This window comes from Phoca vitulina, unplaced genomic scaffold (genome assembly GCF_004348235.1).
Source record: "Phoca vitulina isolate PV1807 unplaced genomic scaffold, GSC_HSeal_1.0 scaffold1, whole genome shotgun sequence".
Taxonomy (NCBI): Eukaryota; Metazoa; Chordata; class Mammalia; order Carnivora; family Phocidae; genus Phoca; species Phoca vitulina.
The window spans coordinates 29305103-29331292 of NW_022589704.1; the positions used below are offsets into that span (position 1 = coordinate 29305103).

Here is a 26190-nt window from a genome sequence, read left to right on the forward strand (position 1 = left end):
ACTCTATGATCAACTAATCTTCGACAAAGCAGGAAAGAATGTCCAATGGAAAAAAGACAGTCTCTTCAACAAATGGTGTTGGGAAAATTGGACAACCACATGCAGAAGAATGAAACTGGGCCATTTCCTTACACCACACACAAAAATAGAATCAAAATGGATGAAAGCCCTAAATGTGAGACAGGAATCCATCAAAATCCTAGAGGAGAACACAGGCAGCAACCTCTTCGACCTCAGCCACAGCAACTTCTTCCTAGAAACATCGCCAAAGGCAAGGGAAGCAAGGGCAAAAATGAACTATTGGGACTGCATCAAGATAAAAAGCTTTTGCACAGTCCCCTCCCTGGCCCCAACAGGCGGGCGGGCTGCCCTGAGGAGGCGGGAAGGGGAGGGCTGGGCCGCAGGTGGGTGGGCAACGATGCCGAACTTCTGCGCTGCCCCCAACTGCATGAGGAAGAGCACGCAGTCGGACCTGGCCTTTTTCAGGTTCCCGCGGGATCCAGCCAGATGCCAGAAGTGGGTGGAGAATTGTAGGAGAGCGGACTTAGAAGATAAAACACCTGATCAACTAAATAAACATTATCGATTATGTGCCAAACACTTTGAGACCTCTATGATCTGTAGAACTAGTCCTTCTGGGACAGTTCGTCGAGATAATGCAATACCAACAATATTTGATCTTACCAGTCATTTGAACAATCCACATAGTAGACACAGAAAACGAATAAAAGAATTGAGTGAAGATGAAATCAGGACACTGAAACAGAAAAAAATTGATGAAACTTCTGAACAGGAACCAAAACATAAAGAAATAAACAACAGCAACGCTCAGAATCCCAGTGCAGAAGAAGGGGGTGAAGAACAGGATGAAGACATTTTACCTTTAACCCTTGAAGAGAAAGAAAACAAAGAATACTTAAAATCTTTATTTGAAATTTTGATTCTTATGGGAAAACAAAACATACCTCTGGATGGGCATGAAACTGATGAAATCCCAGAGGGTCTGTTTACTCCGGATAACTTCCAAGCACTGCTGGAGTGCCAGATAAATTCTGGCAAAGAGGTTCTGAGAAAGCGCTTTGAGACAACAGCAGTTAACACATTGTTCTGCTCGAAAACACAGCAGAAACAGATGCTAGACATCTGTGAGAGCTGCATTCGGGAGGAGACCCTCAGGGAAGTGAGAGACTCCCACTTCTTTTCCATCATCACTGATGACATAGTGGACATAGCAGGGGAAGAACACTTGCCTGTGTTGGTGAGGTTTGTTGATGAATCTCATAACCTGAAAGAGGAATTTGTGGGCTTCTTGCCTTATGAAGCTGATGCAGAAATTTGGGCTGTAAAATTTCACACTACGATAACTGAGAAGTGGGGGTTAAACATGGAGTATTGTCGTGGCCAGGCTTACATTGTGTCCGGTGGATTTTCTTCCAAAATGAAAGTCGTTGCTTCTAGACTTTTAGAGAAATATCCCCAAGCTGTCTACACACTTTGCTCTTCCTGTGCCTTAAATATGTGGTTGGCAAAATCAGTGCCTGTTGTGGGAGTATCTGTTGCATTAGAACAATTGAGGAAGTTTGTTCTTTCTTCCATCAATCTCCACAATTGCTTTTGGAGCTTGACAATGTAATTTCTGTCCTCTTTCAGAACAATGAGGAAAAGAGTAAAGAACTGAAGGAAATCTGCCATTCTCAGTGGACAGGCAGGCATGATGCTTTTGAAATTTTAGTGGACCTCCTACAAGCACTTGTTCCATGTTTAGATGGAATAAATAGTGATACAAATATTAGATGGAATAACTATATAGCTGGTCGAGCTTTTGTACTCTGTAGTGCAGTAACAGATTTTGATTTCATCGTTACCATTGTTGTTCTTAAAAATGTTCTATCTTTTACAAGAGCCTTTGGGAAAAACCTTCAAGGGCAAACCTCTGATGTCTTCTTTGCAGCCAGTAGCTTGACTGCAGTGCTGCATTCACTAAATGAAGTGATGGAAAATATTGAAGTTTATCATGAATTTTGGTTCGAAGAAGCCACAAATTTGGCAACTAAGCTGGATGTTCAGATGAAACTCCCTGGGAAATTCCGCAGAGCCCAGCAAGGTAACCTGGAATCTCAGCTCACTTCTGAGAGTTACTATAAAGAAACTCTAAGTGTTCCAACAGTGGAACACATTATTCAGGAACTGAAAGATATATTCTCAGAACAGCACCTCAAAGCTCTTAAATGCTTATCTCTTGTACCCTCTGTCATGGGACAGCTCAAATTTAATACATCGGAGGAGCACCATGCTGACATGTACAGAAGTGACTTGCCCAATCCCAACACACTCTCAGCTGAGCTGCATTGCTGGAGAATCAAGTGGAAACACAGAGGGAAAGATATAGAGCTTCCATCCACCATTTATGAAGCCCTGCATCTACCAGACATCAAGTTTTTTCCTAATGTTTATGCATTGCTGAAAGTCCTATGTATTCTTCCTGTGATGAAGGTTGAGAATGAACGCTATGAAAATGGGCAAAAGCCTCTCAAAGCATACCTGAGGAACACTTTGACAGACCAAAGGTCAAGTAACTTGGCTTTGCTTAACATAAATTTTGATATAAAACATGATCTGGATTTAATGGTGGACACATATATCAAACTCTATACAACTAAGTCAGAGCTTCCTACAGATAATTCAGAAACCATTGAAAATACCTAAAAGACTTTTAAAGTAGGCTTTCTCTTATGTTTGATATTTGGAAAAATCTGTAAGAAATTTGAAAACATCTTACAGAAAAGCTGTCAGATGTATGTAGGCCACTTAATCACTGAATATCTTGACCTGTCGACCTCTCATTGAGTACATTAGCCATTGATAATCGGCCTATTTAAATGGCCCCTGTTTAAACTCTCATGCTTTGGAGACATACCTGTTGCAGAAGATAGCATTGAAAGTGCCACATTACACTTCTGTGGGATCTCTGCTAATGGCACTTGGGAATTGTTTTAGTTAAGTCATTTTAGATAAAACATTTATTGTCACTGGATCCAATTGTCTGGTATTGAGTTATCAGTTCTTAGAAGATAAAGATTTTGAAGAGGTATGGGAGGAAGGAGTACATTTTATAAAATGTTACAATGAAGCTCAGAGTGACCTTTGGATAGTAGGAGTGTTAGTATGTTAAAAATCTGTAATGGACAGTTAAGGGAGTTACCAGACAGAGAGAGAGAGAGAGAGAAACACGTGAGCTTGCCAGGCAAGGATTGCAGTAGAGATTTTGTCTTTATCAAATAAACTTAAAGGAACAAGTTACAGTTAAAGTTTGAATGGGAGAGCCTGCCATTGTTGTTCCACATTGGATTGTTGCTGTTTACATTCCTTTGTTGAGCCTCCATCTTCATAAGCTCTTTCGCAAGTGTATATAGAACACCTACGTCTTCATAAGCTTTTTAGCAGGTATATGTTGAACACCTCTGTTCATGGTCAAGACAGGATCAGAGGCCTGGATACTGACAACTGATTTGTCTGTTTTCCTCTGTCTTTTTCCATGACTATATCTACCGCCTCGTCTTGATTTATAAACAAAACCTGGAAAACCTACAAAAATAAGTGTTTTGTGGTTTATCTAGGAATAATACAGAAAATATTGCTGTTATTTTTGGTGAAGAAAATCAATTTTGTATAGTTTATTTCAACCTAAATAAAATGTGAATTTTGTTTAAAAAAAAAAAAAGCTTTTGCACAGCAAAGGAAACAATCAACAAAACCAAAAGACAACCGACAGAATGGGAGAAGATATCTGCAAATGACATATCAGATAAAGGGCTAGTATCCAAAATCTATAAAGAACTTATCAAACTCAACACCCAAAGAACAAATGATCCAATCAAGAAATGGGCAGGAGACATGAACAGACATTTTTCCAAAGAAGACATCTAAATGGCCAACAGACACATGAAAAAGTGCTCAACATCGCTCAGCATCAGAGAAATCCAATTTTAGTATATGTGCTGCTGAAGCGAGCACAGCATCAGAGAAATCCAGATCAAAACCTCATTGAGATACCACCTCACACCAGTCAGAATGGCTAAAATTAACAAGTCAGGAAACGACAGATGTTGGCGAGGATGCGGAGAAAGGGGAACCCTCCTACACTGTTGGTGGGAATTCAAGCTGGTGCAGCCACTCTGGAAAACAGTATGGAGGTTCTTCAAAAATTTGAAAATAGAGCTACCCTATAACCCAGCAATTGCACTACCGGGTATTTACCCCAAAGATCAAATGTAGTGATCCGAAGGGGTACGTGCACCCCAATGTTTATAGCAGCAATGTCCACAATAGCCAAACTATGGAAAGAGCCAAGATGCCCATCAACAGATGAATGGATAAAGAATATTATGTAGCCACCAAAAAAAACCAAAAACCAAAAAATGAAATCTTGCCATTTGCAACGACATGGATGGAACTAGAGGGTATTATGCTAAGCAAAATAAGTCAATCAGAGAAAGACAAGTGTCATATGATCTCACTGATATGAGGAATTCTTAATCTCAGGAAACAAACTGAGGGTTGCTGGAGTGGTAGGGGGTGGGAGGGATGGAGTGGCTGGGTGATGAACATTGGAGAGGGTATGTGTTATGGTGAGTGCTACCTCTGAAACAAATAATACTTTATATGTTAAAAAAAAAAAAGAAGAAGAAGATAGTAGGAAGGGAAAAATGAAGGGAGGGAAATCGGAGAGGGAGAGGAACCATGAGAGACTATGGACTCTGAGAAACAAACTGAGGGTTCTAGAGGCGAGGGGATGGGGGGATGGGTTAGCCTGGTGAGGGGTATTAAGGAGGGCACGTATTGAATGGAGCACTGGGTGTTATACACAAACAATGAATCATGGAACACTACACCAAAAACTAACAATGTAATGTATGGGGACTAACATAATATAATTAAATTAAATTAAAAAAAAAAAGAACATTCACTTTTTCTGCTGCCTCACTGCAATCCAGAACTCTTCTTGTAGAACTGAAACTCTGAACCTATTAAACCATAACTTCCCATTCCCCCACCCCCAGCCCCTGGCAACCACAATTTTACTTTCTGTAAAATGTCTATGAATTTGATTTCTCTGGGTATCTCATATAAATAGAATCATATGGTGTTTGTCCTTTTGTGACCAGCTTATTTCACTCAGAAAGATGTCCTCAAAGTTCATCCATACTTAGGCATGTGTTATATCTCTTGTCTTTGAAAATGAGAACCAGGAAAGCTGAGTCAAAAAGCAGCAGTAGAAACAGCAAAGACATGATTCAATATAAACATTATAACTGCCAAAAAGCTCAAAAATCGATGGTACCAGAAAACCGTTAGAGTGAAAAAGAAAGAAAGATATGGAATATAGCAAGTGGGGGGTGCAACAAAGGAGAAAAGGTATAAGAATGCTCAGAATGAGGGTAAAAAGAGATGCCTGAATGACAATGGTTCCCAGATAGAGAGGAGCAACTGGTCTAGATCAGAGAAGCTCGGGGGACTCCAGGAGAGATTTTTGTCAAGAAGATGAATTGATAAAAGACTTAATACATCTGAATACACTAAAAAGATATTTAGCCAACTGGAGGAACTTGGCTTTGAATTAGTGATATATACATAGAAAAATAAGCAAACATAAAATGCAAGATAAATATTAAGTCCAAGGAAAGCAAATTTGGGTAGGAAAGGAAAAGTCATCATATGACATCAGCTATCAATAACATTTTATAACAACATAATAATATAAATAATACAAACTCCAAATATTCACCTAACCAGAATTACAATATGACTATGTTGGAAAGTCAGATGTAGGGGTATGTTCTCTTGTCTGCTGTAGTGTCTTCCATAGCAGGAAAACAATAGATTATGTATAATCCCCCTTTTAAAAGTAGTAATATAAGCATGTTATTTAGATTATGATGGTAAATACCAAAAGAATCAGATAAAATAGTTGAACATATTTTTAACATATGATTCAACATGGCATTTCTTATTTTAAGTTGTTATGTATGGTCATTCAAGAACATGGGCACATGGCATGCTTAATTATAAAATTAGCAGGTTCAAGACAACTAAATACAATATGCAATCCTGAATTAATTGTGGACCAAAAGAAAGATCTATCTATTTATTTGTCTGTCCATCTATCACATTATTGGAAAAATTGCCAAAATGAGAATAAGGTCTGTAGATTAGACAATATTTTATCAATGTTCTTTCTTGATTTTCATATCTGTACAATGGTTATGTAAGAGAATTTCCATCTTCTTTAGAAATACAGACTGAACAATTTAGGGATAAAGGAACATCAGGTCCACGGTTTATTCTCAAATAGTTCAGAAAAAAAATTTACATCTATATCTATCTTTCAATATAGAAAGAACGATAAAGCAATTAGTGAAAAGTGTGTATTGGATTTCTTTGTACTAACTTGGCAACATTTCTGTAATTTGAATTATTTCAAAATAAAAATAATAAGCAAGCCAATAGGCAACAGTAGTACGTGGCTAGGTAGATGGCCCCAAGACACTCACACTCAGTTTAATCCTCTAATGATGAAATGCTACTCCCGTTTTGAAAAACTCTTTTCTGAACTCACAACTCCAAGATCCTAGTGGTTTGAACTTTTTTTTTTAAAGATTTTATTTATTTGAGAGAGAGACACACAGCGAGAGAGGGAACACAAGCAGGGGGAGTGGGAGAGGGAGAAGCAGGCTTCCCGCGGAGCAGGGAGCCCGATGCGGAACTTGATCCCAGGACCCTGGGATCATGACCTGAGCTGAAGGCAGACACTTAACAACTGAGCCATCCAGGCGCCCCTGGTTTGAACATTTAAAAAACTGACTTAAATCAATCTAGTTTTCATCAGGGTTCGGTGTTTACACTGACTGACACATCCATTCAAAAACTCTTCTAGCAATAGTTATGAGGGAAATGTTTCCTATGCTCTTTTCTGTGAGCATGTATTCTTATCTAGTGCAGATGAGTTAATATGTGCTTTTTTTTATTCCAGCCTAGAATTCTTCTAGTCATTTTAGTCTTTCAAAATACAGATTAAAGGAACCAACGATTTTATTTCCACAGCGTATTAGTGAGAACTACATATGGCTAACAGTACATTGATAAAAACTTACTTTTCTGACTTAACAAAATGTCAAATAGTAGGCCAGTGCTGGCATTTACCCAGCATTATGTCACGGCTAGTATTTCTATGATTCTCTTGGTCTTTCCCTCATGGTCGTAAGATAGTTGCCCCATTCTCAAACATCAAGTTCAAGGCAGGAGGAAAGAGGTAAGAGCAGCACTAATTATATCTCTCATCTTCCTAGTAGACTTCTGTTTACATCTTATTTACTAGAACAGGGTCACATGGCCACCCTTAAGGAGGGATAGGGGAGGCAGGGAAAGCAGAGAACAAGACTGACACAACGGACTTCTTAGACCATGGATCTCACCTGGGAATACTTCTTGCTTAAGGCTGAGCACATTGCCACTCTGAACAAAATCATGGTTCTGTTAGAAAATAAGGAGGAATTTTAGGGAGATTGGGAAAGCAACCAGAAGCATCTCCCATTCCCACTTCCAGTCCTCAGACTATTGGTTACAGCCTAGGAGTTCTAAGAACTGCCATTCATTCCATTTGTTATAAAATTCTACTCGCTAACCAGATTCCTTTTTCTTAACTCCAAGCATATACATGGTCCCATAAATAGCTAAGACCTGTTCTACTGGCACTTGAATTTGCTTTCTGGATTGTTCAGCAAATTTAATCCTTTGAAGTTGGGTCTACCTCCTTAACTGAACTCTGAAAATGAAGAGTCTTCAAAGTAGATGTATGTAAAGACCTTCCTGTCAGTTAAGACCTAAGTCTTATAGACAATTTTCAAAATTCAAAAATCAATTTTATGAAGGGAACATATTGGTAAAGAGAAGGTAAGCTTGTCAGAATAATTCTATAAGCATAACTTATATGTCATATGAATACATGGAGCCTCTACCATTTATTCATCATAATGCCTGTTGCAGAAAGGCCGGGGAGACATTAGAAGCCAATTTGTGGCAAGTGTAACATTTATATTGGCTAAATAACAGCTTTACTATTCTAGCAAACTATTCAATAATAAAAGCTATAGTGGTCCGTGTATCATCTGCTGTGTTTGCAGTTACACATAATTGTACAATTATTCTTGCGACTAATATTTTCATGTCTTCCGGCTGTAGGAGAAAATTGAAGCCATAGGAGAAAACAAGTTGTGTAGAAAAAAAACACATAGAATGAGAAAGCTAAGAAACAAGGATCAGTCTAACAAGGGCCTTCATGGACAAGACAATCAGAGGAAAAGGGACAATGTAATATTACTTGGAATATTACTCAGTTCCAGCCCACTGAAGTGCTCTTCTACTGTGTCCAAAAGAGTGTTTACTCTATTAAGTTTTTTGCTTCATTAATTTATTTTCACTCTCACAATTTTTTTTAAAGATTTTATTTATTTATTTGACAGAGAGAGACACAGCGAGAGAGGGAACACAAGCAGGGGGAGAGGCAGAGGGAGAAGCAGGCTTCCCGCTGAGCAGGGAACCCGATGTGGGGCTCGATCCCAGGACCCTGGATCATGACCTAAGCCGAAGGCAGATGCTTAATGACTGAGCCACCCAGGTGCCCCTCTCACAATTTTTTTTTAAGTAAGCTCTATACCCAACATGGGGCTTGAACTCACGACTCCAAGATCAGGAATTGCGTACTCTACCGACTGAGCCAGCCAGGCGCCCTTGCTCTCACAATTTTTAATTGTTTTTTTGTGTATAGTCCATCAGTTCTTTACTCAGATCTGCCTACTTCTATTTTGTAATTTCTTGTTCTTTATCTCTTTGAAGATTTGGAACATAATTTTTTAAATCCTTTGATATGTTTCTATTATTTTGTATTTCATTAGGAGTGAGTCTGATTGATTATATTGTTGACTATCTTTTGTAACAGTAGCTTCTTGAAAGTGAATTTATATTTGGGGTTCGTAGGCTAATCGTGGGTGGGGTTGGTCTTTGTTTTGTTGGTTTGTTTTCTCTTTCTGTGATCACTCCTCTCTAAGTTTTGCGGTTGCCTTCACTCAGCCCCCAGGGAGACCTACCACCCGAGTCCAGAACCAGATCTTACGCTAGAGGAACATCTCCAAACACAGAATGACGGGGTTATTTTCGATCGAGTCACTAAGCCAAAGGAGTCCCGCTGCTGGGTTTGTTCTACTTCCTCCTGTCCCCTGCAGGGATTCAGCTTCATAAAGCCACAGCTTCAAGCAGTGATCAGAGCTGTCTCAACCCCCTTCCATGGTCAAGGAAGGCCCCCCTAGCCTTTGCTTTTAAACAGTGATGTTTGCCCTGGTGCCCCACCACATGTGGGTCACTTTGGGTTTTTTTGCCCTGCAGGAAAGACACTCCTAATGCTGCCTATTTCGAGACCTATAGCCCAGCAGGCTGATGCGGCAATCCCAGCTTACTGTGGAGTGTTTCCATTTCTGGCCCATGAAAATGTTTAGTTATTGTTTGGTTTGGGTTATTTATTTATTTATTTATTTTTCGTTTTTAGTTTTGGATTGTTTTCCCCCATAGCTATGTCTTCTAAGTTTGGAGCAGAGGTGGAAATTTGTAAGGATACACTCAGAGCACCACTTGCTGGGGAAGTCTGGAAAGAAAATAAAGACAGGTATAGCTTATGTTCCCCATAGTCTCAATTTCTTGCTCATCTCTATTTCTTTCTCCCCCCCCAGATGTCACGTGTTTCTTTGGTTAGTCAGTTGGCTAGTTGTTTGAAGCTGGGTGTCATCTATGCTAAAGACATGACTGGTTTAGACATGGAGTTTTGAGTCTTAACAGCTCTACATCCTGGGTTAGATTCCCTTCTGCCTCCGTATATGTATCAGCAGGAGAATCTTCCATCAGTGTATTCCTGAGCTGGAGTTACCATGGGTGACGTTTCTCAAGCTTTTAGGGGTGCAGAAAACAGCTACGTGTCTCCTCTGATGTGTTTTCTAGCTTTCTCTCAGGCCAGCACAAATACTGCTTTCTCTACCACTTTTTCTGTGATGGCGCAACCTAATTCCTTACTCTTGTGCTGTTTCCATTTCCCCCAAGAAATCCATATTTCTTCAGGTAGAGTCAGATGTTTCTTTCCAAACTTGCACTGTTCCCAGGTTGATCCCATTCCTCCTCTACAACACGTGGGCTCACACTGTTTGTCCCACCAATGGCATGCTTCCTGTTATGTTCTCTTTCCACTTGATCTCAAGACAAAAATGTATTTTTAAAGCTAGTGCTGTTCGTTTCCACGCTCCAGACTTGTTCCCTCCAAAGCCCAAGAAATCCTTTACTGATCCTATATTGGATTTTGAGTCCTTCTCCCTCTTGGTCTGCAGTGTTTCCTCTGCCTCTGAGCAAATATGTTATCTAGAGCCAAAGTATTCTGCCACCATAGGCCAAGAAGATGACATAGCCCTGTAGAGAAAGAGTCTACTGGGGGGTAGAAATATATATATAGCTACAGTTACAAATATACGGATATCCTTACAAACCTATGGCAAAGAGACTTTCTTAAATAAGATACTAAAAGAAAAATGATTAAAAAAAAACATGAAAAAGACTGGTCAACTTGGTTACCTCCAAATTTAGGTTTGAATGACCCAAAACTACATGAACAAGGCTGAAAAATAAAGAAAACTGATTAGGAAAAAAGTATTTCCACATACTTAACAAAAGATAATTTTACAAGGTCACCTGGGTGGCTCAGTTGGTCGAGCATCCAACCCTCAGTTTCAGTTCAGGTCATGATCTCATGGGTTGTGAGATGGAGCCCATGTAGGGCTCCATGCTCAGTGGGGAATCCACTTGAAGGTTCTCTCCCTCTGCCCTTCCCCTGACTTGTGCTCTCTCCCTCTCCCTCTCTCTCAAAATGAATAAATAAAATCTTTAAAAAAAATAAAAATAAATTTTAAAAAGATTATTTTATGGAGTAATAAGAAAAAGACTAACAACATGACAGAAATGCAAATAAGGTTATGAACAGAAGATTTACAGAAGCTACAAATGGCCAATACACATATGAAAAGAGGCTCAGTCTCGCCAGAAACCATGGAAATACAAATGAAAACAATAATAGGTCATTAATAAAATTATACATTTAAATAAATATTATTTCTCTCCATTAGATTGGCAAAAGCATTTGATTTTATTAATGAGCTTTTGCAAGGTTTTGAGGAAGTGAGTACTCTCAAATCCTGTTAGAGGGAGTGTAAATTAATTCTACCCTACACCCCAGCAGTTCCACATATAGATTTCTAGCCGGGAGAAACTCTGGCACATATGCACAATACGGCACAGATGTTTATGTGAAGGTTCCATGCAGCACTATTTGTCAGAGACAAAAATTATTAACATTTTAACTGTCCATCTATGAGAAAATAGCTAAAGAAACTATAGATACATAATAGTACATTGTATAGCAGTTAAAAGGAACATACTAGAAATAATATAACCCTGTATGTTAACTAATTGGAATCAATATAAAAACTTAAAAATAAATTAAATTTTAGAAAAGGAATACACTAGATCTATTTGTGTCAACATGGATAAATCACAAAACATCATTGCTAATTGAAAAAGGCAAGCTGCAAAAGGCTATATATAATATGATATCATTTTGTCACACAAGCACACAAATGATACTAAAACGATATTCTGGAAGTTCGTAGTAGTGGTTATCACTGGAAATTGGGGAGAAGTATATATATCTCAAGTTGGAAGTGGCATTAACAGCAGCAAGCATTTATTAAGCTTACTAAGTGTGATAGGGTATTTTACATATATTATTACATTTAATCCTTAAAATTACCCTATGGAGTAGGTATTAATTACATTTTCATTTTCCACATAAGGAAACTTAGGCACAAACAGGCTAAGTAACTTGCCTACAGGTGCACAGTCAGTTAATTGGTGGAGTTATATTTGAGCCTGGGCAATCTGGCACCAGCCTCCCCTTAGTTACTCTGCAGCCATGCCTGTGAGACAGCACGGGGGTGGGGGTGGGGGTGGGGGGGTGGGGGGGTGGAGTCGTGCTGCAAGGGGCCTTCTCGGCAGCGTTAGCTGTAAGTTTCTGTGTTTTTGGAAGGAGAATATAGTATTCAGGAATGATTTATATAGTTAAAAATTAATTTTAAATAGGAAAAGCAATTACTGATATATCTTAGATGGAACCACCTCCAAAAGAAAAGGAAGGTTGAATGAATGGAAGGAAGGGAGGAAGGGAGGAAGAGAGAAAGGGAGGAAGGAAGGAAGGAAGGAAGGAAGGAAGGAAGGAAGGAAGGGAGGGAGGAAGGGAGGGAGGAAGGGAGGGAGGAGGGAAGAGGGGAAGGGGAAGGGAGGGAGGAGGGAGAGTGGGTAGAAGGGAGGGAGAGTGGGAAGAAGGGAGGGAGGAGGGAGAGTGGGAAGAAGGGAGGGAGGGAGGGAGGAGGTAACAGAGAGACAAGGACTTTCACCCCTCTTCATCTGTTTAGTGATGACTTTCAGAGCTCTGGTTTCTCAGACACTTCTAGCGCTCCAAACTCCATGCCATTATCAAGATTTATCTCAGACCAAGTTGAGAATAAGGAGATAAAAAGAAAAACAAAGCATTTGGATTGTGAATCCCCTCTCCTGTCCACAAAGGCCACAGCATCTGTCCAAGGTTCTCTACGGAGAAGCTCTGTTGTGAGAAGAGCACTTCTTTGCCCTTAAACCGAATTCCTAACCTGGGGCCCATTACCCAGAGGACATTGCTTGGGCGGCAGTCATCCTCATTGTCTGGCTCTGACCAAGAGAGAAAGACAATTCCAGTCAACCACGATTAAAGCAAGGGAGGAAACAAAAGGTCTTCCTAGTTTCTAGAAACCACCCACAGTCGCCAGGCCCTCCCAGGGGCAGCAGGTACCTCCGCCTAAGCAGGGCCCTCTTTTATCACCATAGCTGTGTGGTTCTCCTAAAAAGCCATTCGAAGAGACAAAACCCTACAAAATGAGGAGCCAAGAAGAAATTCTGCCACCAGGAACTGCATGTAACTTTTCCTTCAGCACAGAGAAACTTCCAGGCGCTAGCCCGGTGTCCTAAACCGTGTTCTTGGACTTGGTCAATGCAATGTCTGTGGTCAACCTCTTTGGGGGTGGAAGAGGTGAGATGTGAGCTCCCCCACGTGGCTGAAGCTGTCCACTAACCTGGATGGGGTGAATGGGTTTTTGCAGAGGATCCCAGATTTCTCAGGTCTATGTGCAATCCATTTATCTTCTTCTGATGTGTTTTTATAGCGTTTTCAGAAATAACATCATTTTGTGATGAGTTCTTGTCCTGAAACATTGAATACTGCGGTGATTATGGCTGGGGTTAGCCCAGAATATTTTTCTCAATAATAAACAGTACGATATGCTTATTCCCATCTCTTTTTGCCAACCCACACAACACTTCTTACGTGAACTCATTTTTTGAGCAAGTTGTTATTTTCAGGGCTGTGCTACAATTAATTTAGTACCTGACTTACCAAATATTCTATGGCCAAGGAGAAAAATAACTCTAGTGTGTGTCATTTACTCTAATGTAGTCCTCACCTATGATTAAAAACAAAATACACCGGACGGGGCTTGATACATGTTCCTCACCCCAAAATACCTCAAGAACACAAAACACAGAGCCCCTTAGCCAAAGCTTGCAGTATTTCCTTCCTCCTCTGTCTTAGGAACTCCTTCCAGATATAGAACAAGCCCTGAATTTGGCAATTCTTCTTGCTGCTACAGCATATTTTCTCATTCCCAAGAAAATGTTCTTTCTCAAAGAGTAAAATGCCCAAAATTAAAAGGCAAGCTGGCAAACTAGGGAAATGCCGCAATGACTATGATAAAGCATTTATATAAAACTATCAGAGAAAGTCTATTACCCTAATAGACAAAAAGCTATGAAGATTATTTCTAAAAGAGGAAACCTAGGGGGCTAGAAAATTGTAAATACTTCACCCTCCAAAGAAATCAAATAAATAAAATTTAAAACAAGATAACATTTTTGCCTATCATATTAACAAAGCTGTTTAAAATGTTAACGATGGGGGCGCTTGGGTGGCTCAGTCGGTTAAGCGTCTGCCTTCAGCTCAGGTCATGATCTCAGGGTCCTGGGATCGAGCCCCGCATCGGGCTCCCTGCTCCATGGGGAGTCTGCTTCTCCCTCTCCCTCTGCCCCTACCCCACCCCCTACTTGTTCTCTCTTGTGTGTTCTCACTCAAATAAATAAAATCTTTAAAAATAACTTAAAATTTTTGAAAAATGCTAAAAATGATACATGTACATATGGTAAAACAGACACTGGGATATTTATTTTTTGAAAACAATTTAGGAAAATATCAAAAGGAGCCTTAAAAATATTCATACCCTATGACTTCTGGGACTGATGGGAAGAAAAAATACAAAGCTAGGGGAAAGCCTTATGTACAAAGAGTCATACTGAACTACTGTGGATAGAAGTCACCTAAATAGTCCATTTTAAGGCACTGGTTACTACCATAGTTTTCTTAGCCTAGTGGTTGTCAATTCTGGCTGCACATGAGAATCACTTGGGAAACTTTATTTTTACAATAATGATGCTTAGGCCTCATATCAGAACAACTGATTCAAAATCTCTGGGGGGTGAGACCTGGGCATGTATATTTTTTAAAACCCTGTAAATGATTCTCACATGCATCCAGGGTTGAGACCTATCAGGCTAAGGAAACTATAGTAGCATTATTAAGAGTATATTATGCAGCCAATAAAAATATGCTTTCAGAATTTTTTTTTAAAGATTTTATTTATTAATTTGACAGACAGCGAGAGAGGGAACACAAACAGGGGGAGTGGGAGAGGGAGAAGCAGGCTTCCCGCCGAGCAGGGAGCCCGATGCGGGGCCCGATCCCAGGACCCTGGGACCATGACCTGAGCCGAAGGCAGACGCTTAACAGACTGAGCCACCCAGGCGCCCCCAGAATTTTTGAAGAAACGTTTTATTTCAAAACAGTTCTCGGGGCACCTGGGTGGCTCAGTCAGTTAAGTGTCTGTCTTCGGCTCAGGTTGTCATCTCGGGGGCCTGGGATTGAGCCCCATGTTGGGCTCCCTGCTCAGTGGGGCGTCTGCTTGTCCCTCTCCTTCTGTGCTCTCTCCCCCGCACACTCTCTCTCTCTCAAATAAATAAATAAAATCTTTGAAAAAAAAGACAGTTCTACACTTAGCAAAAAGTTGTAAGGTTGATACAAAGAACTCCTATATACCCATCACCCAGGGACCCCATTCAACTTTGGTCAATTATTCCAGAAATACCCTTTTCAGTGAAGGTTCCAGTCCAGGATCTCATATTGTTCCCAATGCCTTTCTTGACTTCTATCACTCTGACATTTTTTTTCCACTCTGACATTTTTTAAGATTATAGGACAATCATTTTATAGAATGTCTCTCAATGTGGGTGAGAGACCCCCAAGATCACCCCTATTTTGATGATTTGCTAGGAGAAATCCCAGGGCACAGCATATCGTCTTCCTTACAGCTATGATTTATTACAGCCAAAGGATACAAAGCAAAACCAGCAGAGGGAAAATGCACAATGGGCAAGGTCCCGAGAAAACCAGGTGTGAGCTTCCAAGAATCTTTCCCCACGGAGGTACATAGGACATATTTAACTCCCCTGGCAATGACTTGTGATAACACATGTGAAATGTTACCTGCCAGGGAAGCTTATTAGTGACTCAGAGCCCCAAGTTTTGACTGGGGGCTGGTCACATTAGGCACCTCTGCCTAGCCAATTTCCAGACTCCCAGAAGGAAAGCAGGTATTCAGCATAAACCACATCCTTTGTACAAACAGTTTAGGCACAGTGAGCTACTCTTGTCAGTTAGTGTGCTGGCAACACTCCTGAAATCCAAGTTCCCATATGCCCACCAAGGGCCAATCTTATAAGCAGGGCTTTCTAAGAAAAGGCCTTTTCTAAAGCCTGCTGTGTGAACTCTTTTCTACATAGATTTGTCTGATGTTTCTCATGATTAGACCCAGGTAATGTATTTTTGCTCGACTATCACAGACGTTGTATTCTTCTCATTGTACTTCCTGGGTGGAACATGGCATCTACTGAACTCAGAATGTGATTCCTGGGGCGCCTGGGTGGCTCAGTCTGTTCGGCATCCAACCCCTAATTTTTTCAGCTCAGGTCATGGTCTCAGGGTGCTGAGATTGAGCCCGGCTTCGGGCTCTGCATTCCTTGAGATTCTCTCCCTCTCCCTCTCCCCCTCCCCCTCCCTCTCCCCCTGCTCCTCCCCCTGCCAAATAAAATAAATGAAATCAAAAAAAAAAAAAAAAAAGAAAAGAAAAGAATGTGATTCCATTTTAGGTGTTTGACTGCTGATAGCTTTCAAGTTCTATCCCTCTCTCTCCTGCCCCGCAGCTGGGCAAGCTGATGGGAAAGCTCAGATGCTCCCCCTTTTGGTGCAGGTGAGAAATTCAAACCACACAATCCCTGGTCCGTGCCTAGGAACCCCATTCCTTAAACAAAATAAAAGCCAACAACATTCACCCTCCCTGCCCTCTCAAGACATCTTCTGACCTGCTTGGGGTCCTGCCCTACTCTCCCCAAAAAGCCTCTATCATCTTGCAAAATGATGACCACCATAAGGTTAGTCAATACTTCCATCACTTCACGTAATTACAATTTTGTGTGTGTGGTGAGAACATTTAAGGTCTAATCTCTCAGCGATTTTCAAGTACATATTACAGTATTAAGTATAGTGACCAGGCTGAATATTGGATCCCCAGAACTTATTCATCTTATAACGGGAAGTTTGTATACCTTGACCAGCATCTCCCCATTTCTCCCAACCCCCAGCCCCTGGCAACCACCATCTTATTCTGTTTCTATGAATTCAGCATTTTTAGGTTTTTTTTTTAAGATTTTATTTATTTATTTGACACAGACACAGCGAGAGAGGGAACACAAGCAGGGGTGTGGGAGAGGGAGAAGCAGGCTTCCTGTGGAGCAGGGAGCCCGATGTGGGGCTCGACCCCAGGATCCCGGGATCACGACCTGAGCCGAAGGCAGATGCTTAATGACCAAGCCACCCAGGCACCCTGCATTTTTAGATTCTATGTATAAGCAAAATCATGCAGAATTTGTATTTCTCTGACTTATTTCACTTAGCATAACGTCCTCAAGGTCCATCCATATTGTTATGAATGGCAGGATTTCCCTCTTTGTTATGGCTAAACAATATTCCATTGTGTATATGTGCCACATCTTTTTTTTAAGATTTTATTTATTTATTTATATTTTTATTTGAGAGAGAGAGAACACACACGTGCGAGCAGGGGGAGGAGCAGGGGGGGAGAGAGAGGGACAAGCAGACTGTTCGCTGAGCGCAGAGCCCCACTTGGGACTCGATCCCATGACCCTGAGATCGTGACCTGAGGGGAAACCAAGAGTCGGATGCTCAACCGACTGAGCCACCCAGGTGCCCCTATGCCACATCTTCTTTATCCATTTATATGTCGATGGATACATAGGTTGATCCTATGTTTTGGTTATTGTGAATAATGCTGCAGTGAACATGGGGGTGCAGATATTTCTTCAAGATAATTTCATTTCCTTCAGATATGTATCTATAGAAGTGGAACTGCTGAATCATGTGGTAAATTCAATTTTAATTTTCAGGAAATTTCATACTGTTTTCCATTGTGACTATATCGATTTATATTCCCACCAACAATGTACAAGGCTTCCAATTTCTCCACATCATCATCAATACTTGTTATCTCTTGGGTTTTTTGTTTGTTTGTTTGTTTGTTTGTTTTGAGAATAGCCATTCTAATAGGTGTGAGGTGGTATCTCATTACACTATTGATTTGCATTTCCCTGATGATCCTGTTGGCCTTTTGTATTTGGAAAAATGTCTATTCAGTTCCTTTACTCATTTTTTATTGAATTACTTATTTTTGTTATTGATTTGTATGAGTTTTTTATATATTTTGGATATTGACACCTTATCAAAGAGATGGTTTACAAATATTTTCTCCCATCTGTAGGCAAACTTTTCACTTTATTGACTGTTTCTCTTGCTGTACAGAAGTTCTTTATTTTGACATAGTCCCACTTGTTTATTTTTGCTTTTAGTTGCTTATAATTTTGGTGTCATATCCAAAAGCTAGTTGCCAAAACCAATGTCAAGGAGTTTTTCCCCTGTTTTTTTTCAAGGTATTTTATGGTTTCAGATCCTGCTTTTAAGTCTTTAATCCATTTTGATTTAATTTTTGTATGGTCTAAGACAGGAGTTAAATTCATTCTTTTGCATGTGAATATCTAGTTTTTCCATCACTATTTGTTGAAGAGACTGTCCTTTCCCCATTGAGTTTTCCTGGCTCCATTATAAAATATTAGGTGACTGTAGATGTGTAGGCTTATTTCTGGGCTCCCTATTCTGTTCCACTGTTCTATATGTCTATTTTTATGCCAGTACCATACTGTTTTAATTCATATAGCTTTTATTTCTGTGGCAGCCACTTGGTTGTGAGCCTGTCTTCTCAAAACAGCTCTCCTTGGTCTTGGACTGCACTGGAGTTTCACCATCTTCTACCTGTTACTCAGAGTTCCCATGAAAGCCTTTGTCCATGGATTTTTACTCTTTTTCCAATGTTATGGTGATACCACACTGCCTTGATTACAGTATCTTTATAATAAGTCTTAAAATCAAGCATTGGAAGCCCCCCCAAAATTTCTTCTTTTTCACAGTTGCTTAGTTATTCCAGGCTCTTTGTATTTTCATATAAATTTGAAAATCAGATCGCCAATTGCTAAAAAACAAAAAACAAAAAATCCTGTTGGCTCATACTGGATTGCAATTTGGGGAGAATTTACATCTTAACAACACCTAATCTTTTAATTCATGAGCATGGCTAAGTCTCCATTTACTTAAGTCTCCTTTAATTGCATTGTTTTGTGGGTGAAGTTTGTGGGTTTTTTCACATGTCTTCGTTTTATGATTTTTCTCTTTATCACTGGTTTTAAGCAATTTGATTATGATGTAACTTGGTGTAGCTTTTTGCATGTTTCTTATGCTTGGAGTTCCTGGAGATTCTTGGATCTGTGGGTTTAGAGTTTTCATCAAATTTAGAAATTTTTTAGTCAGTATTTCTTTGAATGTTCTTTTCTGTCCCCACTCACCTCATCTGGGATCTCCCAATATATGTATATTAAGCTGAACTCATCATAAGTTCACTAAAGCTGTGTTCAGTTTTCTTCAGTCTTTCTTTTCTGTATTTCATTTTAAGTAGTTTTTATTGCTTTTCTTTAAGTTCAGTAATCTTTCTTTCTTCGGTGATTCATCCACTGTTAATTCAATCCAGTATATTTTTTATTTCAGATGTTGTAGTCTCAATCTTTAAAAATTTTGTTCTAAGTTTTTAAAAATATCTCTTAACTCTCTCCTTAATCTATGAGTCTTCATATTAAGTTTAGAAATTCTATTTATTTAACTTCTCAAAATGTCACCACTCACCATCACCACTACCACTAAAAATGTAGTGGTGGATCCAAGGATCCAAGATACTTCTAATCCCAAGTAAGATGCTACACAATACTAAATAAAACTGCCTTCTCACTTACACTGACCTGAAGACTGATGATAGCCAGTGGCCAAAGGCTCTCTGGCATTTGATATGAATGCCAGAAATTTGGCTCCAGCTATCTAAATTCTTGGCTTAATGCTATGATGCCACAAGTAAGTTTTCAGCGTGGATGTTGAACTTTACAGTAACATTTAAACTCCATACACTTCAAAGAAAAAAGGAAAGAACAGCCGAAAGAACAAACAAATCTGTAGGGGTTACTGCACATAAAAACCTAACTCTCTTTGCTAGACTGTTATGTAGCATGTCCTCCATCCCTCTTCCTCTGCAATCTTGCATTGATAAATTCAGTGTTTGTAGGATTTAAAGAAATTTTGTGTAAAGATAGTTTATCTAAATGAACATAAACAAAATAAAAATAGTCTTTCCCCCAAAAAGCAAACATTTTGCCTCTTTGTTCACTAATTCCCTACTAAAATTCAGTGTTTCTTCTTCTATATAAACCTTGTATTTGCCATGGCTAACTCAGTTTTCTGCTATCCTGTTCATACATATTAAAGGGCTCAATGACATAATTGGCTTTGCTTTTCACTCAGTTGCTTAGGGCTTATAAAAATAAAACACAAATACCCACAGCTGTTCTAGGCAATCACTCAGCTCTTTGAGAAAAAAATACAGATATAGGGACAGGTGGCCTCACTCTCAGCACAATGTTCAGAATCAAGGGAACAGGGACTGCAGCTGTGTTTCCAGGAGAAAACTAACAAACTCCCAGGCTTTCTAGGCTAACTAGAGTTATGTACAGACACCCAAGATGAAGAGAGTTATCTTTCCTGAGTCTTGTTTCTTCTGTAAGTTGACCAACTGATATCCAAGGTCTTCCTCTATGAGAATACCTTAGGATTCCTGATTACCCAGTGGAGGTAGTTCAGGAGTCCAGAAAATAGAAAGTCAGCAGCAAACCAACTGTCAGGTGGTAAGGTTGCTAATGAATACAAAAAGATATATACCTGCCCTTTCTACCTGCCTTTTCTAACCTGATTACAATAACTTGGTTTTCTAAGTACAATTGATCAAAGGCATAGAGACATAGCAAGGGAAGGTGTTAGCTTAGATGGTTTTGAAGGAGATTAACTAAGTGAGTGATACTGTCTGATTCTACTCCTTTTTTAAAAGATTTACTTATTTATTTGAGAGAGAGAGGAGGGGCAGAGAGAGAGGAAGAGAATCTCAAGCAGACTCCCCCACTGAGCGCAGAGCCTGATATGGGGCTAGATCTCACAACCCTGAGATCATTACCTGAGCCAAAACCGAGTTGGATATTCAACTGACTGAACCACCCAGGCGCCCAAGTCTACTCTTAATATACTCACAGCACTCATCCTAATCAAAGCTTCTGATTGCTACCCAGGAGATGTAAAATCACAGAAGTTATGATTCAGTTTCAAACACTGGCTGTCCTAGCAGCCTCCAGCTCTTTTCAGCTGTGGTTGTCCCCAGAGCTTGCCTAATGACCCACTGAATCTCAGAACTCCTACACAACTGTTTTCAGCTTTATTTACATCTTTGACTTCAGATTCACCACGGAATTGGATTGGGAGTTTCCACCCCATCTCTCAGCCCTATTGGCCACAGCCATGGCCCATCACCTTCTTCCAAGTGGTAAGTGAATCAAATAGCAGCTTAAGTCTCTATACCATCTTTCTACCCTCAACCACCATAAAGCCTGTCCAAACCAATCCAGCCATTGAGCTATACTGACGCTTCTCAAGCATTTTCTATAACAGTGCATTTACTCCATCCATTCCTAATTTCCAGTGGAAGAAGAATTTGAGAAGAGTCAAGATGATGACACAAGATAAAAAAATCTAACAAATGGAAAACATAATGGTGATTTTTCATATATGTTGGTATTTATTAAATGAATATAAGTATAACAACAGAAAGCCATTACCAACTCAATCAACATGTATGCTGCACTCATAAAGATCAGTCCTCTCAAACTTTACAGACATTCCAATCATCTCCTTTTATGAATTATAAATTTTAGTAAACCTTAAGAGGATAGAGGATTCTGAGAAGATGGCAGAGTAGGAAGCACCAGGAATCAGTCTCCTTACCTAGATAATTGCACTGGCAGAATCTGACAAATGTAACATTTTTGGAACTCTGTAGTCTGAGAGTTTGCAACTTCCAGGGCAAGGCTTGGACAGTAAGTTGTGGTTAATTTCAATTTTATCTCTTGGCACAGGAACAGCTACTCATCCCACACCTCACAGCATGCAAACAATGGGAACCAGGATGGGTAAAAATGACCCTATACACCAACTATTGGGAATCTGTTCTCCGATAACTGATTGGTGCTTCTGATCACAGAAGTGTAGACAAAAAGGTAGCAGCATAGTTGTTGTACCTCCCTCAACTGTTACCAGTCTCTCCCCTTGGGCTGAAATGATTCCTATGACATTTAAAAGGCCAGCACAGGGCGCCTGGGTGGCTCAGATGGTTAAGCGTCTGCCTTCGGCTCAGGTCATGATCCCGGGGTCCCGGGATCGAGTCCCGCATCGGGCTCCCTGCTAGGCGGGGAGCCTGCTTCTCCCTCTGCCTCTGCCTCTCTCTCTCTCTCTCTCTCTGACTCTCATGAATAAATAAATTTAAAAAAAAAAAAAAAATTAAAAGGCCAGCACATTTTCCCCCTCCCCTTTTTTCTTTTGTTCTCCTTTTGGAAGCAAAATGTTGAAGCACAGGACATTAAAAAGCAACCACATATGCAGGAGGAATTAAAAAGTCTCCACACATGCCAAGGAAATGTGCAGGTTCTGAAAAGAACTGAGAAGACTAAGTTTACATCTTAGGCTGATACTTGGTACAAAGACAGCCTACCATAATCAAAAGCAAAAATAGGAAAACAAAACAAGAACAGCAAACCCTAAGGTAGGAGAAGAATGTGATTTCCAGAGTTATCATACAGTTAGATTCAAATGTCCAGTTTTTAACCAAAAAAAATCAGGAGGCATTCAAAGAAACAGGAAGGTGTGGCCCATTCAAAGGGCAAAAATAAACTAACAGAAACTGTCTCTGAAAAAGACCTAATGACAGATCTATTAAACACTTTATTTTTTTAATTTAATTTAATTTACTTATTTGAGAGAGAATGAGAGAGAGCATGGGGGGGGGAGGGTCAGAGGGAGAAGCAGACTCCCTGCCGAGCAGGGAGCCCAATGCGGGACTCGATCCTGGGACTCCAGGATCATGACCTGAGCCGAAGGCAGTTGCTTAACCAACTGGGCCACCCAGGTGCCCTCTATTAAACACTTTAAAACTGTCTTTAAAATGTTCAAAGAACTAATGGAAGATGTAGAGAAAGTCAAGAAAATAATGTGTAAGCAAAGTGGAAATATCAATAAAGAGAAACTTTTTTTTTAAGATTTTTAAAAAATTTATTCATTTGAGAGAGAGAGTGAGTGAGTGAGGGCAGGGGCAGGGGGGGAGGGTCATTGGAGAGGGAGAAGCAGACTCCCCACTGAGCAGGGAGCCCAAAATGGGGCTCGATCCCAGGACCCTGAGATAATGACCTGAGCCCAAGGCAGATGCTTAACTAACTGAGCCACCCAGGTGCCCCAATAAAGGGAAACTTTAAACCAAAGTTTAAAAAAATTCTTGAGCTGAAAATTATAATTAAATAAAAAAAATTAACTCGAGGGAGTCAAAGGCAGATCTGAGCAGGCAGAATAAAGAATCAGCGAACTTGAAGAAAGGACAATAGAAATGATCAAATCTGAGGAATAGAAAGAAATGAGAATGAAGAAAAGTGAAAGTGCCTAAGGGAACCTATGGGAAACCATCAAGCTGACCAACACATGCACTGTGAGAGCCCCTGAAGAGACAGAGAAAGGGGTGGAGAAAATAGTTGAATAAATAACAGCTGAAAATTCCCAAATTTGATGAAAACCTGGAATATAAACATCCAGGAAATTCAACAAACTCTTAGTAGAATAAACTCAAAGAGACCCACACTGAGACATATTAAAATCAAACTATCGAAGGACAAAAAAACAAGAGAGAATTTTTAAATCAGTAAGGGAGAAGCAACTCATCACATACAGAAGATCTTCAAGAAAATAACTAGATTTCTCATCAGAAACTTTGGAGGCCAAAGAGCAGTGTGCTGAAATATTCAAGCGCTAAAAGAAAAAAAAAATGTCAACCAAGGTTCCTATATCCAGCAAAACTGTCCTTTAAAAGTGAGGGAGAAATTAAGACACTTCCAGATAAACAAAAGATGAGGGAGTTTGTAACCACTAGACTTGTCAAAGGGAGTCCTGCAGATTGAAATTAAAAGATACTACACAGAAACTTGAAGCTGTATGAAGAAATAAAGGTATCAATAAAGGTAAATACATGAGAATTATAAAAGCTAGCATCACTGTAACAAAGGTTTGTAACTTCATTTTTATTTTCTACATGATTTAAAAGACTAATACATTTTTAAAAACAATTACTAATCTAAAAGCTAGTATTATTTTACCTTTGGTTTGTAACTCCACATTGTTTTCTACATAATTTAAAAGACTAATGCATTTTTTTTTAATGTTAGTTCATGTTTTTGAACACACAACACATAAGGATGTAATTTTGTGATAACACCAGAAAGGGATTGGGACAGGCTGTAAAGGGACAGAGTTTTGTGTGTTATTAAAGTTAAACTATTATAAATTCTAATTAGAGTGTTGTAACTTTAGGATGTTAAATGTCATAGCTATGGTAATTACACACACACACACACACATACACACAAACTATAGAATATACACAGAAGAAAATGAGAAGAGAACTTAAATGTTTCACAAAAAAATAAACTGAACACAAAAAGACAGTAATTCAGGAATAGATGACTACTACCTCAATGTAATAAAAGTCATATATGAAAAACCCACAGCAAACATCATCCTCAATAGTGAAATACCAAAAGCTTTCCTCTAAGATGAGGAACAAGGGAAGGATGCCTACTTTCACTACTTCTAATTCAACAAAGTATTGAAAACTCTGGCCAGAGCAATTAGGCAAGAAAATAAAAGAGATCCAAATTAGGAAGGAAGAAGTAAAATTATCTGTTCACAGATGATAGCAATCCTTAATACCACTGCTGTCCAAGCCATATTAGAGCCTATGACAAAAGAAAAACTCAGTAATACTTTGTCTTTCTTTAAAATTTTGATATTTTGTTCATCACTGATTTTTTACATTAATTTTTACTTTTTAAATGTGATTTCTCTTGACTATGGAGTTTTTTGGTGCTCCCTTAAATTTTGTACCTGAGGTGAGTCCCTCACTTACCTCACCCTAGACTGGGTCTTGGTTAATATTCAGTAAATTTCTAATAAGTAATCTTAATCACACCTGAAAATTATGTCACTTGCCTATAAGAACGGAGGGAAAATCTTATAACTGTGGATTATTTTCCAACCCATCTTGAGGCTCTTCACCATCAAGACCTTTGAACTTGCTCTTCCTTATGCCTGGATCATCTCTCCATCTTCACATGGTTGGCTACCTCCCACCCTTCTCAGATTAAGTGTCTTATCAGAGAAACCTTCCCCAAACCACTCCTGTATAATAGGTCTTTAAATAGGTCTCTTTATTATTTTGGACCACAAAATCCTTTTTGTTTCTTTCATAACACTTAAAATATCGCACTTACTGACTTGTTTGCTGAGTTCTTCACCATGTGTACGCCCCATCACTCTACAAGCTCCATGAGAAGAGGGACCCTGTCTGTTCACCATTGCTCACCATTACATCACCATCACCTAGAAGCAGGCCTAACACATAATAGGTACTCAATATATAATGACTGAATGGATTAAAAGCCTAACAGGGACTTAGAAACACCCAGATAAGTTGGGGATCTTCATGGGCAAAAGACTTGTTCTGCTTCATGTTGAATGTCTGGAATACAATCACCTTATCTACCAAGAACACAAGCTCCTCAAAGTGAATCAAGTGGTGAGCATGGCGTGGGAGACGTGGCCTAGATGGAATTCAGTTATAGTTGAAAGCCTGGAGAGGGAGTTTCAAGAAAAAGTGCTAGTTGGGCAGAAGATGAATGTACAGTGGGAGGGAAGAGAGTTATTGGGCCAGACCCAAATGGAATTCATAACTAGGTCTCAAGGGGTTTCCATGAAACCTGCCGGGACTGGGGCAAGACCCAGTCAGCCAGGAAACCACTGGGCCTGGACCAAACTAGAGAGGCCAGAATAGAAATTACACTAGGAAATGGTCTCGGCCTTCAATGCTTTCAGGTCTGGCAGTAACCAGGTAGATGATTGTTACCACAAGGAAGCAGAAGACACTGAACACAAGGACTCCCTCCATTCAATACCATGGGATTATAGAAGCAAACACACCAAGACACAGTCTTGGAGTGAAGCAAGCAGGGAGAGGAAGGGTAAAAACTAAAAGACCAAAGATCAAGAAGACTATTTAAATCATTGAATTGGGCTAAATGTGTTTGTCCTTCTTTCTCCTACTTTGCAGG

General features: G+C 39.7%; 1 pseudogene; it reads left to right on the forward strand.

Annotated features, from left to right (window-relative positions):
* Positions 1-418: 418 nt before the first annotated feature.
* LOC116638578 lies at positions 419-2786 on the forward strand (annotated as a pseudogene).
* The last annotated feature ends 23404 nt before the right edge of the window (positions 2787-26190 follow it).